The 12,632-nt window shown below is 49.4% G+C and overlaps 17 non-coding genes across 17 annotated transcripts; 8 read left to right on the forward strand and 9 right to left on the reverse strand.

Annotated features, from left to right (window-relative positions):
• Nucleotides 1–148: 148 nt before the first annotated feature.
• Trnav-aac (transfer RNA valine (anticodon AAC)) lies at nt 149–221 on the reverse strand. Its single transcript has one exon. It is a non-coding gene; the product is annotated as a tRNA-Val (tRNA).
• A 1,514-nt stretch (nt 222–1,735) lies between these two features.
• Trnap-ugg (transfer RNA proline (anticodon UGG)) lies at nt 1,736–1,807 on the forward strand. Its single transcript has one exon. It is a non-coding gene; the product is annotated as a tRNA-Pro (tRNA).
• A 637-nt stretch (nt 1,808–2,444) lies between these two features.
• Nucleotides 2,445–2,517, reverse strand: Trnav-uac (transfer RNA valine (anticodon UAC)). Its single transcript has one exon. It is a non-coding gene; the product is annotated as a tRNA-Val (tRNA).
• Nucleotides 2,518–2,751: 234 nt separating this feature from the next.
• Nucleotides 2,752–2,823, forward strand: Trnap-cgg (transfer RNA proline (anticodon CGG)). Its single transcript has one exon. It is a non-coding gene; the product is annotated as a tRNA-Pro (tRNA).
• Nucleotides 2,824–3,031: 208 nt separating this feature from the next.
• Trnav-aac (transfer RNA valine (anticodon AAC)) lies at nt 3,032–3,104 on the reverse strand. The gene has a single exon. It is a non-coding gene; the product is annotated as a tRNA-Val (tRNA).
• A 1,500-nt stretch (nt 3,105–4,604) lies between these two features.
• Trnap-ugg (transfer RNA proline (anticodon UGG)) lies at nt 4,605–4,676 on the forward strand. The gene has a single exon. It is a non-coding gene; the product is annotated as a tRNA-Pro (tRNA).
• A 636-nt stretch (nt 4,677–5,312) lies between these two features.
• On the reverse strand, nt 5,313–5,385 carry Trnav-uac (transfer RNA valine (anticodon UAC)). Its single transcript has one exon. It is a non-coding gene; the product is annotated as a tRNA-Val (tRNA).
• A 234-nt stretch (nt 5,386–5,619) lies between these two features.
• On the forward strand, nt 5,620–5,691 carry Trnap-cgg (transfer RNA proline (anticodon CGG)). Its single transcript has one exon. It is a non-coding gene; the product is annotated as a tRNA-Pro (tRNA).
• A 208-nt stretch (nt 5,692–5,899) lies between these two features.
• Trnav-aac (transfer RNA valine (anticodon AAC)) lies at nt 5,900–5,972 on the reverse strand. The gene has a single exon. It is a non-coding gene; the product is annotated as a tRNA-Val (tRNA).
• A 1,500-nt stretch (nt 5,973–7,472) lies between these two features.
• Nucleotides 7,473–7,544, forward strand: Trnap-ugg (transfer RNA proline (anticodon UGG)). Its single transcript has one exon. It is a non-coding gene; the product is annotated as a tRNA-Pro (tRNA).
• Nucleotides 7,545–8,180: 636 nt separating this feature from the next.
• On the reverse strand, nt 8,181–8,253 carry Trnav-uac (transfer RNA valine (anticodon UAC)). The gene has a single exon. It is a non-coding gene; the product is annotated as a tRNA-Val (tRNA).
• Nucleotides 8,254–8,487: 234 nt separating this feature from the next.
• Nucleotides 8,488–8,559, forward strand: Trnap-cgg (transfer RNA proline (anticodon CGG)). The gene has a single exon. It is a non-coding gene; the product is annotated as a tRNA-Pro (tRNA).
• Nucleotides 8,560–8,767: 208 nt separating this feature from the next.
• Trnav-aac (transfer RNA valine (anticodon AAC)) lies at nt 8,768–8,840 on the reverse strand. The gene has a single exon. It is a non-coding gene; the product is annotated as a tRNA-Val (tRNA).
• A 1,514-nt stretch (nt 8,841–10,354) lies between these two features.
• Trnap-ugg (transfer RNA proline (anticodon UGG)) lies at nt 10,355–10,426 on the forward strand. Its single transcript has one exon. It is a non-coding gene; the product is annotated as a tRNA-Pro (tRNA).
• Nucleotides 10,427–11,062: 636 nt separating this feature from the next.
• Nucleotides 11,063–11,135, reverse strand: Trnav-uac (transfer RNA valine (anticodon UAC)). The gene has a single exon. It is a non-coding gene; the product is annotated as a tRNA-Val (tRNA).
• Nucleotides 11,136–11,369: 234 nt separating this feature from the next.
• On the forward strand, nt 11,370–11,441 carry Trnap-cgg (transfer RNA proline (anticodon CGG)). The gene has a single exon. It is a non-coding gene; the product is annotated as a tRNA-Pro (tRNA).
• Nucleotides 11,442–11,649: 208 nt separating this feature from the next.
• On the reverse strand, nt 11,650–11,722 carry Trnav-aac (transfer RNA valine (anticodon AAC)). Its single transcript has one exon. It is a non-coding gene; the product is annotated as a tRNA-Val (tRNA).
• Between the last annotated feature and the right edge of the window lie 910 nt (nt 11,723–12,632).

The raw sequence follows: 12,632 nt of genomic DNA on the forward strand, positions 1-12,632 counted from the left end.
CCAGCCCTCCAGGTAAGCACAAAAACCAAGTAGCCGGTTCTGAAGAGTTTCATGTATCATCTGAGCCCTGGTGGTGGGCCGTTTGAAATTGATTTAAATGGTCACAGTAGAGATTGTAGCAAGGGTCTTGTTGAGTGCGACGAAAAAGTGTTTCCGCCCGGAATCTAACCGGGGACCTTCTGCGTGTTAGGCAGACGTGATAACCGCTACACCACGGAAACTGCTACGCTCTGTGCTCCACATCTGACACAACTTGTAGGACGATCGCAACTTTGGCGTAAAAATCACTTTGCGGAAACGCACAATGCAGGTATTTCGCATTCGTATGCAACAATCGACAGCACCCTTGCCTGTCTGAATGCCATCACGAATGAGAGCCCAAGAAGTCGTCGGAAATGCTCGCGGCCGAGTCCTCAGCAGCATCAGCTTCTCATTCTTTCCATACGAGGTACCGTCAATTCGCGCAGTCGCTATTGCAAATGATGTCACCAAAAGCAATCACTTCGTTAGCGGCGAGGAGCCTGGGCTCAGCGGTAGCGGCTCAGCGGTAGCTCTACATGGAGGCACCAGCAGCTCCGACAGGCCACCGCTGGCGCGCCGGCGCCCGGACCCACGACCGTCAATGACGCTGCAGTCGATGCACTTCTTAATATCGCTTTTGGAAGAAGGAAACCAGGTGTAAATCACACAGTATTTCACTGATGATCTGGAAACGCAAGTTTAGAATAAGTAGAACATTATATAAAATGTGTTGTGTGGTCGAGCGACACCCACGCCTCGCTCTCGCCAGATTATCGTTGCTGCACGGAATGATTGTTAAGGCACCGACGGCTTCAGAGTTCGTCTTCTCGAAGTTTTGCTTTTGCAGTACATTCCGCAATCTTTTCGTTATGAGTCGTCTGTTTCGGTTTCCCGATGTAGTTTTGCTCACTGCTCTCGACTTCTCTTAACCCCGAGCCACCACTAGCCGAAAATTCCGCACTGCTATCTGGTCAATCTGCAGAGCTCGATGAAGGCGTCGCGGTCGTTCCTGAGCTGATGAAACGGCCGAATCTGTAGTTGTTCCCAGATCTCTTCCACAACAACGGCCTCCCAGACGCTTGGATTACAGGAGTACGCCACTACTCCCAGCCGGAGAACTGCATTTGAAAGCGTAATAACATGAGCTACACGTAACTCCGATTTCTGTGTCTGACCTACTTTTAATGAAACTGTCGTCGATTTACTTACTACTATCGCTGCTGGACGAAGCAGATCAGGTGAAAACCATCAGTATTCTTGTAACGAAGAGGTAATGGAAATTTAGGTAAAACAATATCAAAAAAAGTTGTGTGGTGGAGCGACACGTACAGTTGGCTCTTCCTAGATGATCATTGCTGCACGGAATAATTGTTAAGGCACCGACGCCTTCAGGAGTGGTCTTCTGGAAGTTTTGCTTGCAGTATATTCCGCAATCTTTTCGTTATGAGTTGGTGTTTCGGATTCCCGATGTTCTTTTGTTTAGTGCATTTGCCTTCCCTTGACACTGAGAAAGCACATGACGAAAGTGAAACACCACCGTCTGTTCATCTGCAGAGCGCGATGAAATTATTCACTCTATATTCATTGCCTTTCATATTCTTCCCATCAGTGGTGAGCGCTGCCTTCAGAAAGCGCTTTTGTTTCTGATTTACATGGAAGTTAGTGTTCCTCGGAGCTGGACTGCTTGGGATTAGCTTCATTGCTACTGGCAGGTGGCTCGTTGGTCTAGGGGTATGATTCCTGCTTTGGGTGCAGGAGGTCCCGGGTTCAAATCCCGGACGAGCCCTACCGTTTTTGACCGTGCTGAAGAGTAGGTGGAGCTCACCCACGTTTGCAGCTCTGCAATGAAGAATAGATGCCTGCCGCAGCACGCTTTGTGTAGCACTACGGTGATGAAGGGACCGTTTGATATGGCAAGAATCTGACACCAGTAAATTACATGGGTCGATTGCTGTAGAAGAGCCGACAGTAATCTTGCATGCAACGGAAAACAAAGGTTGTCTTTGCAGAACATGTGCACCGTGAGTGGAGACGAACCTCAATCGTGGAGCAGTCTACCTTCATCTGGTTAGCGACGACAACAACCAAAGGGTGGGATACAAGACTGAGCGTAGTTAAGAGTTTCTCACTATTAGTTACGTTCACACTTCAACGGAGCTGTGACAAGGCGAGTGCAGTGAGCTCAGGAAAGCCAGTATGAAGCGCACTTGAAGTAGTCCTGAAGAAATGGATTATAAACTTTGCCGGCCAGAATGGAGCTACGAGCGTTCTGAGTTACTGAATACCGGTACACTATGGGAGCAAGAGCATTTGACAGTAAAATGAAGCGATATCCGTGTAGCACACGACATTTATTATCCATGCATACGCAGACGTGACGTTATCTCGGAAATGGAATCCGAAAAGGGGTTTAAAAAAAGTCGTGTTTCCGCCCGGGATCGAACCGGGGACCTTCTGCGTGTAAAGCAGACGTGATAACCGCTACACCACGGAAACGACGGCTCTTCGGCTGTTCTGCCTAGAAACCCGTAGTGGCAACAGATTTTTCCTGCGTAAGCAAAGGCATCGCCTACGAGCTCCCTCCGATTCTAGAAGTTGCTATTGTAAAAGACATCGATGAAAACAATCAAACCGCAACAGCCAGGGAAAACGCTGGGTGAGCGGCAGCTCTGCATGGTGATACCAAGAACGGAGGCGTCAGTCATGTGCAGCGCTTAGACGCTACGAACAGGCTCGTTGGTCTAGGGGTATGATTCCTGCTTCGGGTGCAGGAGGTCCCGGGTTCAAATCCCGGACGAGCCCTTGCGTTTTGTGCAAACGTGTGGCAACTACCGTCATGCCGGCGGCTGTTCCGCGCATTTCCAGCCCTCCAGGTAAGCACAAAAACCAAGTAGCCGGTTCTGAAAGAGTTTCATGTATCATCTGAGCCCTGGTGGTGGGCCGTTTGAAATTGATTTAAATGGTCACAGTAGAGATTGTAGCAAGGGTCTTGTTGAGTGCGACGAAAAAGTGTTTCCGCCCGGAATCTAACCGGGGACCTTCTGCGTGTTAGGCAGACGTGATAACCGCTACACCACGGAAACTGCTACGCTCTGTGCTCCACATCTGACACAACTTGTAGGACGATCGCAACTTTGGCGTAAAAATCACTTTGCGGAAACGCACAATGCAGGTATTTCGCATTCGTATGCAACAATCGACAGCACCCTTGCCTGTCTGAATGCCATCACGAATGAGAGCCCAAGAAGTCGTCGGAAATGCTCGCGGCCGAGTCCTCAGCAGCATCAGCTTCTCATTCTTTCCATACGAGGTACCGTCAATTCGCGCAGTCGCTATTGCAAATGATGTCACCAAAAGCAATCACTTCGTTAGCGGCGAGGAGCCTGGGCTCAGCGGTAGCTCTACATGGAGGCACCAGCAGCTCCGACAGGCCACCGCTGGCGCGCCGGCGCCCGGACCCACGACCGTCAATGACGCTGCAGTCGATGCACTTCTTAATATCGCTTTTGGAAGAAGGAAACCAGGTGTAAATCACACAGTATTTCACTGATGATCTGGAAACGCAAGTTTAGAATAAGTAGAACATTATATAAAATGTGTTGTGTGGTCGAGCGACACCCACGCCTCGCTCTCGCCAGATTATCGTTGCTGCACGGAATGATTGTTAAGGCACCGACGGCTTCAGAGTTCGTCTTCTCGAAGTTTTGCTTTTGCAGTACATTCCGCAATCTTTTCGTTATGAGTCGTCTGTTTCGGTTTCCCGATGTAGTTTTGCTCACTGCTCTCGACTTCTCTTAACCCCGAGCCACCACTAGCCGAAAATTCCGCACTGCTATCTGGTCAATCTGCAGAGCTCGATGAAGGCGTCGCGGTCGTTCCTGAGCTGATGAAACGGCCGAATCTGTAGTTGTTCCCAGATCTCTTCCACAACAACGGCCTCCCAGACGCTTGGATTACAGGAGTACGCCACTACTCCCAGCCGGAGAACTGCATTTGAAAGCGTAATAACATGAGCTACACGTAACTCCGATTTCTGTGTCTGACCTACTTTTAATGAAACTGTCGTCGATTTACTTACTACTATCGCTGCTGGACGAAGCAGATCAGGTGAAAACCATCAGTATTCTTGTAACGAAGAGGTAATGGAAATTTAGGTAAAACAATATCAAAAAAAGTTGTGTGGTGGAGCGACACGTACAGTTGGCTCTTCCTAGATGATCATTGCTGCACGGAATAATTGTTAAGGCACCGACGCCTTCAGGAGTGGTCTTCTGGAAGTTTTGCTTGCAGTATATTCCGCAATCTTTTCGTTATGAGTTGGTGTTTCGGATTCCCGATGTTCTTTTGTTTAGTGCATTTGCCTTCCCTTGACACTGAGAAAGCACATGACGAAAGTGAAACACCACCGTCTGTTCATCTGCAGAGCGCGATGAAATTATTCACTCTATATTCATTGCCTTTCATATTCTTCCCATCAGTGGTGAGCGCTGCCTTCAGAAAGCGCTTTTGTTTCTGATTTACATGGAAGTTAGTGTTCCTCGGAGCTGGACTGCTTGGGATTAGCTTCATTGCTACTGGCAGGTGGCTCGTTGGTCTAGGGGTATGATTCCTGCTTTGGGTGCAGGAGGTCCCGGGTTCAAATCCCGGACGAGCCCTACCGTTTTGACCGTGCTGAAGAGTAGGTGGAGCTCACCCACGTTTGCAGCTCTGCAATGAAGAATAGATGCCTGCCGCAGCACGCTTTGTGTAGCACTACGGTGATGAAGGGACCGTTTGATATGGCAAGAATCTGACACCAGTAAATTACATGGGTCGATTGCTGTAGAAGAGCCGACAGTAATCTTGCATGCAACGGAAAACAAAGGTTGTCTTTGCAGAACATGTGCACCGTGAGTGGAGACGAACCTCAATCGTGGAGCAGTCTACCTTCATCTGGTTAGCGACGACAACAACCAAAGGGTGGGATACAAGACTGAGCGTAGTTAAGAGTTTCTCACTATTAGTTACGTTCACACTTCAACGGAGCTGTGACAAGGCGAGTGCAGTGAGCTCAGGAAAGCCAGTATGAAGCGCACTTGAAGTAGTCCTGAAGAAATGGATTATAAACTTTGCCGGCCAGAATGGAGCTACGAGCGTTCTGAGTTACTGAATACCGGTACACTATGGGAGCAAGAGCATTTGACAGTAAAATGAAGCGATATCCGTGTAGCACACGACATTTATTATCCATGCATACGCAGACGTGACGTTATCTCGGAAATGGAATCCGAAAAGGGGTTTAAAAAAAGTCGTGTTTCCGCCCGGGATCGAACCGGGGACCTTCTGCGTGTAAAGCAGACGTGATAACCGCTACACCACGGAAACGACGGCTCTTCGGCTGTTCTGCCTAGAAACCCGTAGTGGCAACAGATTTTTCCTGCGTAAGCAAAGGCATCGCCTACGAGCTCCCTCCGATTCTAGAAGTTGCTATTGTAAAAGACATCGATGAAAACAATCAAACCGCAACAGCCAGGGAAAACGCTGGGTGAGCGGCAGCTCTGCATGGTGATACCAAGAACGGAGGCGTCAGTCATGTGCAGCGCTTAGACGCTACGAACAGGCTCGTTGGTCTAGGGGTATGATTCCTGCTTCGGGTGCAGGAGGTCCCGGGTTCAAATCCCGGACGAGCCCTTGCGTTTTGTGCAAACGTGTGGCAACTACCGTCATGCCGGCGGCTGTTCCGCGCATTTCCAGCCCTCCAGGTAAGCACAAAAACCAAGTAGCCGGTTCTGAAAGAGTTTCATGTATCATCTGAGCCCTGGTGGTGGGCCGTTTGAAATTGATTTAAATGGTCACAGTAGAGATTGTAGCAAGGGTCTTGTTGAGTGCGACGAAAAAGTGTTTCCGCCCGGAATCTAACCGGGGACCTTCTGCGTGTTAGGCAGACGTGATAACCGCTACACCACGGAAACTGCTACGCTCTGTGCTCCACATCTGACACAACTTGTAGGACGATCGCAACTTTGGCGTAAAAATCACTTTGCGGAAACGCACAATGCAGGTATTTCGCATTCGTATGCAACAATCGACAGCACCCTTGCCTGTCTGAATGCCATCACGAATGAGAGCCCAAGAAGTCGTCGGAAATGCTCGCGGCCGAGTCCTCAGCAGCATCAGCTTCTCATTCTTTCCATACGAGGTACCGTCAATTCGCGCAGTCGCTATTGCAAATGATGTCACCAAAAGCAATCACTTCGTTAGCGGCGAGGAGCCTGGGCTCAGCGGTAGCTCTACATGGAGGCACCAGCAGCTCCGACAGGCCACCGCTGGCGCGCCGGCGCCCGGACCCACGACCGTCAATGACGCTGCAGTCGATGCACTTCTTAATATCGCTTTTGGAAGAAGGAAACCAGGTGTAAATCACACAGTATTTCACTGATGATCTGGAAACGCAAGTTTAGAATAAGTAGAACATTATATAAAATGTGTTGTGTGGTCGAGCGACACCCACGCCTCGCTCTCGCCAGATTATCGTTGCTGCACGGAATGATTGTTAAGGCACCGACGGCTTCAGAGTTCGTCTTCTCGAAGTTTTGCTTTTGCAGTACATTCCGCAATCTTTTCGTTATGAGTCGTCTGTTTCGGTTTCCCGATGTAGTTTTGCTCACTGCTCTCGACTTCTCTTAACCCCGAGCCACCACTAGCCGAAAATTCCGCACTGCTATCTGGTCAATCTGCAGAGCTCGATGAAGGCGTCGCGGTCGTTCCTGAGCTGATGAAACGGCCGAATCTGTAGTTGTTCCCAGATCTCTTCCACAACAACGGCCTCCCAGACGCTTGGATTACAGGAGTACGCCACTACTCCCAGCCGGAGAACTGCATTTGAAAGCGTAATAACATGAGCTACACGTAACTCCGATTTCTGTGTCTGACCTACTTTTAATGAAACTGTCGTCGATTTACTTACTACTATCGCTGCTGGACGAAGCAGATCAGGTGAAAACCATCAGTATTCTTGTAACGAAGAGGTAATGGAAATTTAGGTAAAACAATATCAAAAAAAGTTGTGTGGTGGAGCGACACGTACAGTTGGCTCTTCCTAGATGATCATTGCTGCACGGAATAATTGTTAAGGCACCGACGCCTTCAGGAGTGGTCTTCTGGAAGTTTTGCTTGCAGTATATTCCGCAATCTTTTCGTTATGAGTTGGTGTTTCGGATTCCCGATGTTCTTTTGTTTAGTGCATTTGCCTTCCCTTGACACTGAGAAAGCACATGACGAAAGTGAAACACCACCGTCTGTTCATCTGCAGAGCGCGATGAAATTATTCACTCTATATTCATTGCCTTTCATATTCTTCCCATCAGTGGTGAGCGCTGCCTTCAGAAAGCGCTTTTGTTTCTGATTTACATGGAAGTTAGTGTTCCTCGGAGCTGGACTGCTTGGGATTAGCTTCATTGCTACTGGCAGGTGGCTCGTTGGTCTAGGGGTATGATTCCTGCTTTGGGTGCAGGAGGTCCCGGGTTCAAATCCCGGACGAGCCCTACCGTTTTGACCGTGCTGAAGAGTAGGTGGAGCTCACCCACGTTTGCAGCTCTGCAATGAAGAATAGATGCCTGCCGCAGCACGCTTTGTGTAGCACTACGGTGATGAAGGGACCGTTTGATATGGCAAGAATCTGACACCAGTAAATTACATGGGTCGATTGCTGTAGAAGAGCCGACAGTAATCTTGCATGCAACGGAAAACAAAGGTTGTCTTTGCAGAACATGTGCACCGTGAGTGGAGACGAACCTCAATCGTGGAGCAGTCTACCTTCATCTGGTTAGCGACGACAACAACCAAAGGGTGGGATACAAGACTGAGCGTAGTTAAGAGTTTCTCACTATTAGTTACGTTCACACTTCAACGGAGCTGTGACAAGGCGAGTGCAGTGAGCTCAGGAAAGCCAGTATGAAGCGCACTTGAAGTAGTCCTGAAGAAATGGATTATAAACTTTGCCGGCCAGAATGGAGCTACGAGCGTTCTGAGTTACTGAATACCGGTACACTATGGGAGCAAGAGCATTTGACAGTAAAATGAAGCGATATCCGTGTAGCACACGACATTTATTATCCATGCATACGCAGACGTGACGTTATCTCGGAAATGGAATCCGAAAAGGGGTTTAAAAAAAGTCGTGTTTCCGCCCGGGATCGAACCGGGGACCTTCTGCGTGTAAAGCAGACGTGATAACCGCTACACCACGGAAACGACGGCTCTTCGGCTGTTCTGCCTAGAAACCCGTAGTGGCAACAGATTTTTCCTGCGTAAGCAAAGGCATCGCCTACGAGCTCCCTCCGATTCTAGAAGTTGCTATTGTAAAAGACATCGATGAAAACAATCAAACCGCAACAGCCAGGGAAAACGCTGGGTGAGCGGCAGCTCTGCATGGTGATACCAAGAACGGAGGCGTCAGTCATGTGCAGCGCTTAGACGCTACGAACAGGCTCGTTGGTCTAGGGGTATGATTCCTGCTTCGGGTGCAGGAGGTCCCGGGTTCAAATCCCGGACGAGCCCTTGCGTTTTGTGCAAACGTGTGGCAACTACCGTCATGCCGGCGGCTGTTCCGCGCATTTCCAGCCCTCCAGGTAAGCACAAAAACCAAGTAGCCGGTTCTGAAAGAGTTTCATGTATCATCTGAGCCCTGGTGGTGGGCCGTTTGAAATTGATTTAAATGGTCACAGTAGAGATTGTAGCAAGGGTCTTGTTGAGTGCGACGAAAAAGTGTTTCCGCCCGGAATCTAACCGGGGACCTTCTGCGTGTTAGGCAGACGTGATAACCGCTACACCACGGAAACTGCTACGCTCTGTGCTCCACATCTGACACAACTTGTAGGACGATCGCAACTTTGGCGTAAAAATCACTTTGCGGAAACGCACAATGCAGGTATTTCGCATTCGTATGCAACAATCGACAGCACCCTTGCCTGTCTGAATGCCATCACGAATGAGAGCCCAAGAAGTCGTCGGAAATGCTCGCGGCCGAGTCCTCAGCAGCATCAGCTTCTCATTCTTTCCATACGAGGTACCGTCAATTCGCGCAGTCGCTATTGCAAATGATGTCACCAAAAGCAATCACTTCGTTAGCGGCGAGGAGCCTGGGCTCAGCGGTAGCGGCTCAGCGGTAGCTCTACATGGAGGCACCAGCAGCTCCGACAGGCCACCGCTGGCGCGCCGGCGCCCGGACCCACGACCGTCAATGACGCTGCAGTCGATGCACTTCTTAATATCGCTTTTGGAAGAAGGAAACCAGGTGTAAATCACACAGTATTTCACTGATGATCTGGAAACGCAAGTTTAGAATAAGTAGAACATTATATAAAATGTGTTGTGTGGTCGAGCGACACCCACGCCTCGCTCTCGCCAGATTATCGTTGCTGCACGGAATGATTGTTAAGGCACCGACGGCTTCAGAGTTCGTCTTCTCGAAGTTTTGCTTTTGCAGTACATTCCGCAATCTTTTCGTTATGAGTCGTCTGTTTCGGTTTCCCGATGTAGTTTTGCTCACTGCTCTCGACTTCTCTTAACCCCGAGCCACCACTAGCCGAAAATTCCGCACTGCTATCTGGTCAATCTGCAGAGCTCGATGAAGGCGTCGCGGTCGTTCCTGAGCTGATGAAACGGCCGAATCTGTAGTTGTTCCCAGATCTCTTCCACAACAACGGCCTCCCAGACGCTTGGATTACAGGAGTACGCCACTACTCCCAGCCGGAGAACTGCATTTGAAAGCGTAATAACATGAGCTACACGTAACTCCGATTTCTGTGTCTGACCTACTTTTAATGAAACTGTCGTCGATTTACTTACTACTATCGCTGCTGGACGAAGCAGATCAGGTGAAAACCATCAGTATTCTTGTAACGAAGAGGTAATGGAAATTTAGGTAAAACAATATCAAAAAAAGTTGTGTGGTGGAGCGACACGTACAGTTGGCTCTTCCTAGATGATCATTGCTGCACGGAATAATTGTTAAGGCACCGACGCCTTCAGGAGTGGTCTTCTGGAAGTTTTGCTTGCAGTATATTCCGCAATCTTTTCGTTATGAGTTGGTGTTTCGGATTCCCGATGTTCTTTTGTTTAGTGCATTTGCCTTCCCTTGACACTGAGAAAGCACATGACGAAAGTGAAACACCACCGTCTGTTCATCTGCAGAGCGCGATGAAATTATTCACTCTATATTCATTGCCTTTCATATTCTTCCCATCAGTGGTGAGCGCTGCCTTCAGAAAGCGCTTTTGTTTCTGATTTACATGGAAGTTAGTGTTCCTCGGAGCTGGACTGCTTGGGATTAGCTTCATTGCTACTGGCAGGTGGCTCGTTGGTCTAGGGGTATGATTCCTGCTTTGGGTGCAGGAGGTCCCGGGTTCAAATCCCGGACGAGCCCTACCGTTTTGACCGTGCTGAAGAGTAGGTGGAGCTCACCCACGTTTGCAGCTCTGCAATGAAGAATAGATGCCTGCCGCAGCACGCTTTGTGTAGCACTACGGTGATGAAGGGACCGTTTGATATGGCAAGAATCTGACACCAGTAAATTACATGGGTCGATTGCTGTAGAAGAGCCGACAGTAATCTTGCATGCAACGGAAAACAAAGGTTGTCTTTGCAGAACATGTGCACCGTGAGTGGAGACGAACCTCAATCGTGGAGCAGTCTACCTTCATCTGGTTAGCGACGACAACAACCAAAGGGTGGGATACAAGACTGAGCGTAGTTAAGAGTTTCTCACTATTAGTTACGTTCACACTTCAACGGAGCTGTGACAAGGCGAGTGCAGTGAGCTCAGGAAAGCCAGTATGAAGCGCACTTGAAGTAGTCCTGAAGAAATGGATTATAAACTTTGCCGGCCAGAATGGAGCTACGAGCGTTCTGAGTTACTGAATACCGGTACACTATGGGAGCAAGAGCATTTGACAGTAAAATGAAGCGATATCCGTGTAGCACACGACATTTATTATCCATGCATACGCAGACGTGACGTTATCTCGGAAATGGAATCCGAAAAGGGGTTTAAAAAAAGTCGTGTTTCCGCCCGGGATCGAACCGGGGACCTTCTGCGTGTAAAGCAGACGTGATAACCGCTACACCACGGAAACGACGGCTCTTCGGCTGTTCTGCCTAGAAACCCGTAGTGGCAACAGATTTTTCCTGCGTAAGCAAAGGCATCGCCTACGAGCTCCCTCCGATTCTAGAAGTTGCTATTGTAAAAGACATCGATGAAAACAATCAAACCGCAACAGCCAGGGAAAACGCTGGGTGAGCGGCAGCTCTGCATGGTGATACCAAGAACGGAGGCGTCAGTCATGTGCAGCGCTTAGACGCTACGAACAGGCTCGTTGGTCTAGGGGTATGATTCCTGCTTCGGGTGCAGGAGGTCCCGGGTTCAAATCCCGGACGAGCCCTTGCGTTTTGTGCAAACGTGTGGCAACTACCGTCATGCCGGCGGCTGTTCCGCGCATTTCCAGCCCTCCAGGTAAGCACAAAAACCAAGTAGCCGGTTCTGAAAGAGTTTCATGTATCATCTGAGCCCTGGTGGTGGGCCGTTTGAAATTGATTTAAATGGTCACAGTAGAGATTGTAGCAAGGGTCTTGTTGAGTGCGACGAAAAAGTGTTTCCGCCCGGAATCTAACCGGGGACCTTCTGCGTGTTAGGCAGACGTGATAACCGCTACACCACGGAAACTGCTACGCTCTGTGCTCCACATCTGACACAACTTGTAGGACGATCGCAACTTTGGCGTAAAAATCACTTTGCGGAAACGCACAATGCAGGTATTTCGCATTCGTATGCAACAATCGACAGCACCCTTGCCTGTCTGAATGCCATCACGAATGAGAGCCCAAGAAGTCGTCGGAAATGCTCGCGGCCGAGTCCTCAGCAGCATCAGCTTCTCATTCTTTCCATACGAGGTACCGTCAATTCGCGCAGTCGCTATTGCAAATGATGTCACCAAAAGCAATCACTTCGTTAGCGGCGAGGAGCCTGGGCTCAGCGGTAGCTCTACATGGAGGCACCAGCAGCTCCGACAGGCCACCGCTGGCGCGCCGGCGCCCGGACCCACGACCGTCAATGACGCTGCAGTCGATGCACTTCTTAATATCGCTTTTGGAAGAAGGAAACCAGGTGTAAATCACACAGTATTTCACTGATGATCTGGAAACGCAAGTTTAGAATAAGTAGAACATTATATAAAATGTGTTGTGTGGTCGAGCGACACCCACGCCTCGCTCTCGCCAGATTATCGTTGCTGCACGGAATGATTGTTAAGGCACCGACGGCTTCAGAGTTCGTCTTCTCGAAGTTTTGCTTTTGCAGTACATTCCGCAATCTTTTCGTTATGAGTCGTCTGTTTCGGTTTCCCGATGTAGTTTTGCTCACTGCTCTCGACTTCTCTTAACCCCGAGCCACCACTAGCCGAAAATTCCGCACTGCTATCTGGTCAATCTGCAGAGCTCGATGAAGGCGTCGCGGTCGTTCCTGAGCTGATGAAACGGCCGAATCTGTAGTTGTTCCCAGATCTCTTCCACAACAACGGCCTCCCAGACGCTTGGATTACAGGAGTACGCCACTACTCCCAGCCGGAGAACTGCAT

Source organism: Schistocerca cancellata, unplaced genomic scaffold (assembly GCF_023864275.1).
Source record: "Schistocerca cancellata isolate TAMUIC-IGC-003103 unplaced genomic scaffold, iqSchCanc2.1 HiC_scaffold_1080, whole genome shotgun sequence".
NCBI classification, from domain to species: Eukaryota; Metazoa; Arthropoda; class Insecta; order Orthoptera; family Acrididae; genus Schistocerca; species Schistocerca cancellata.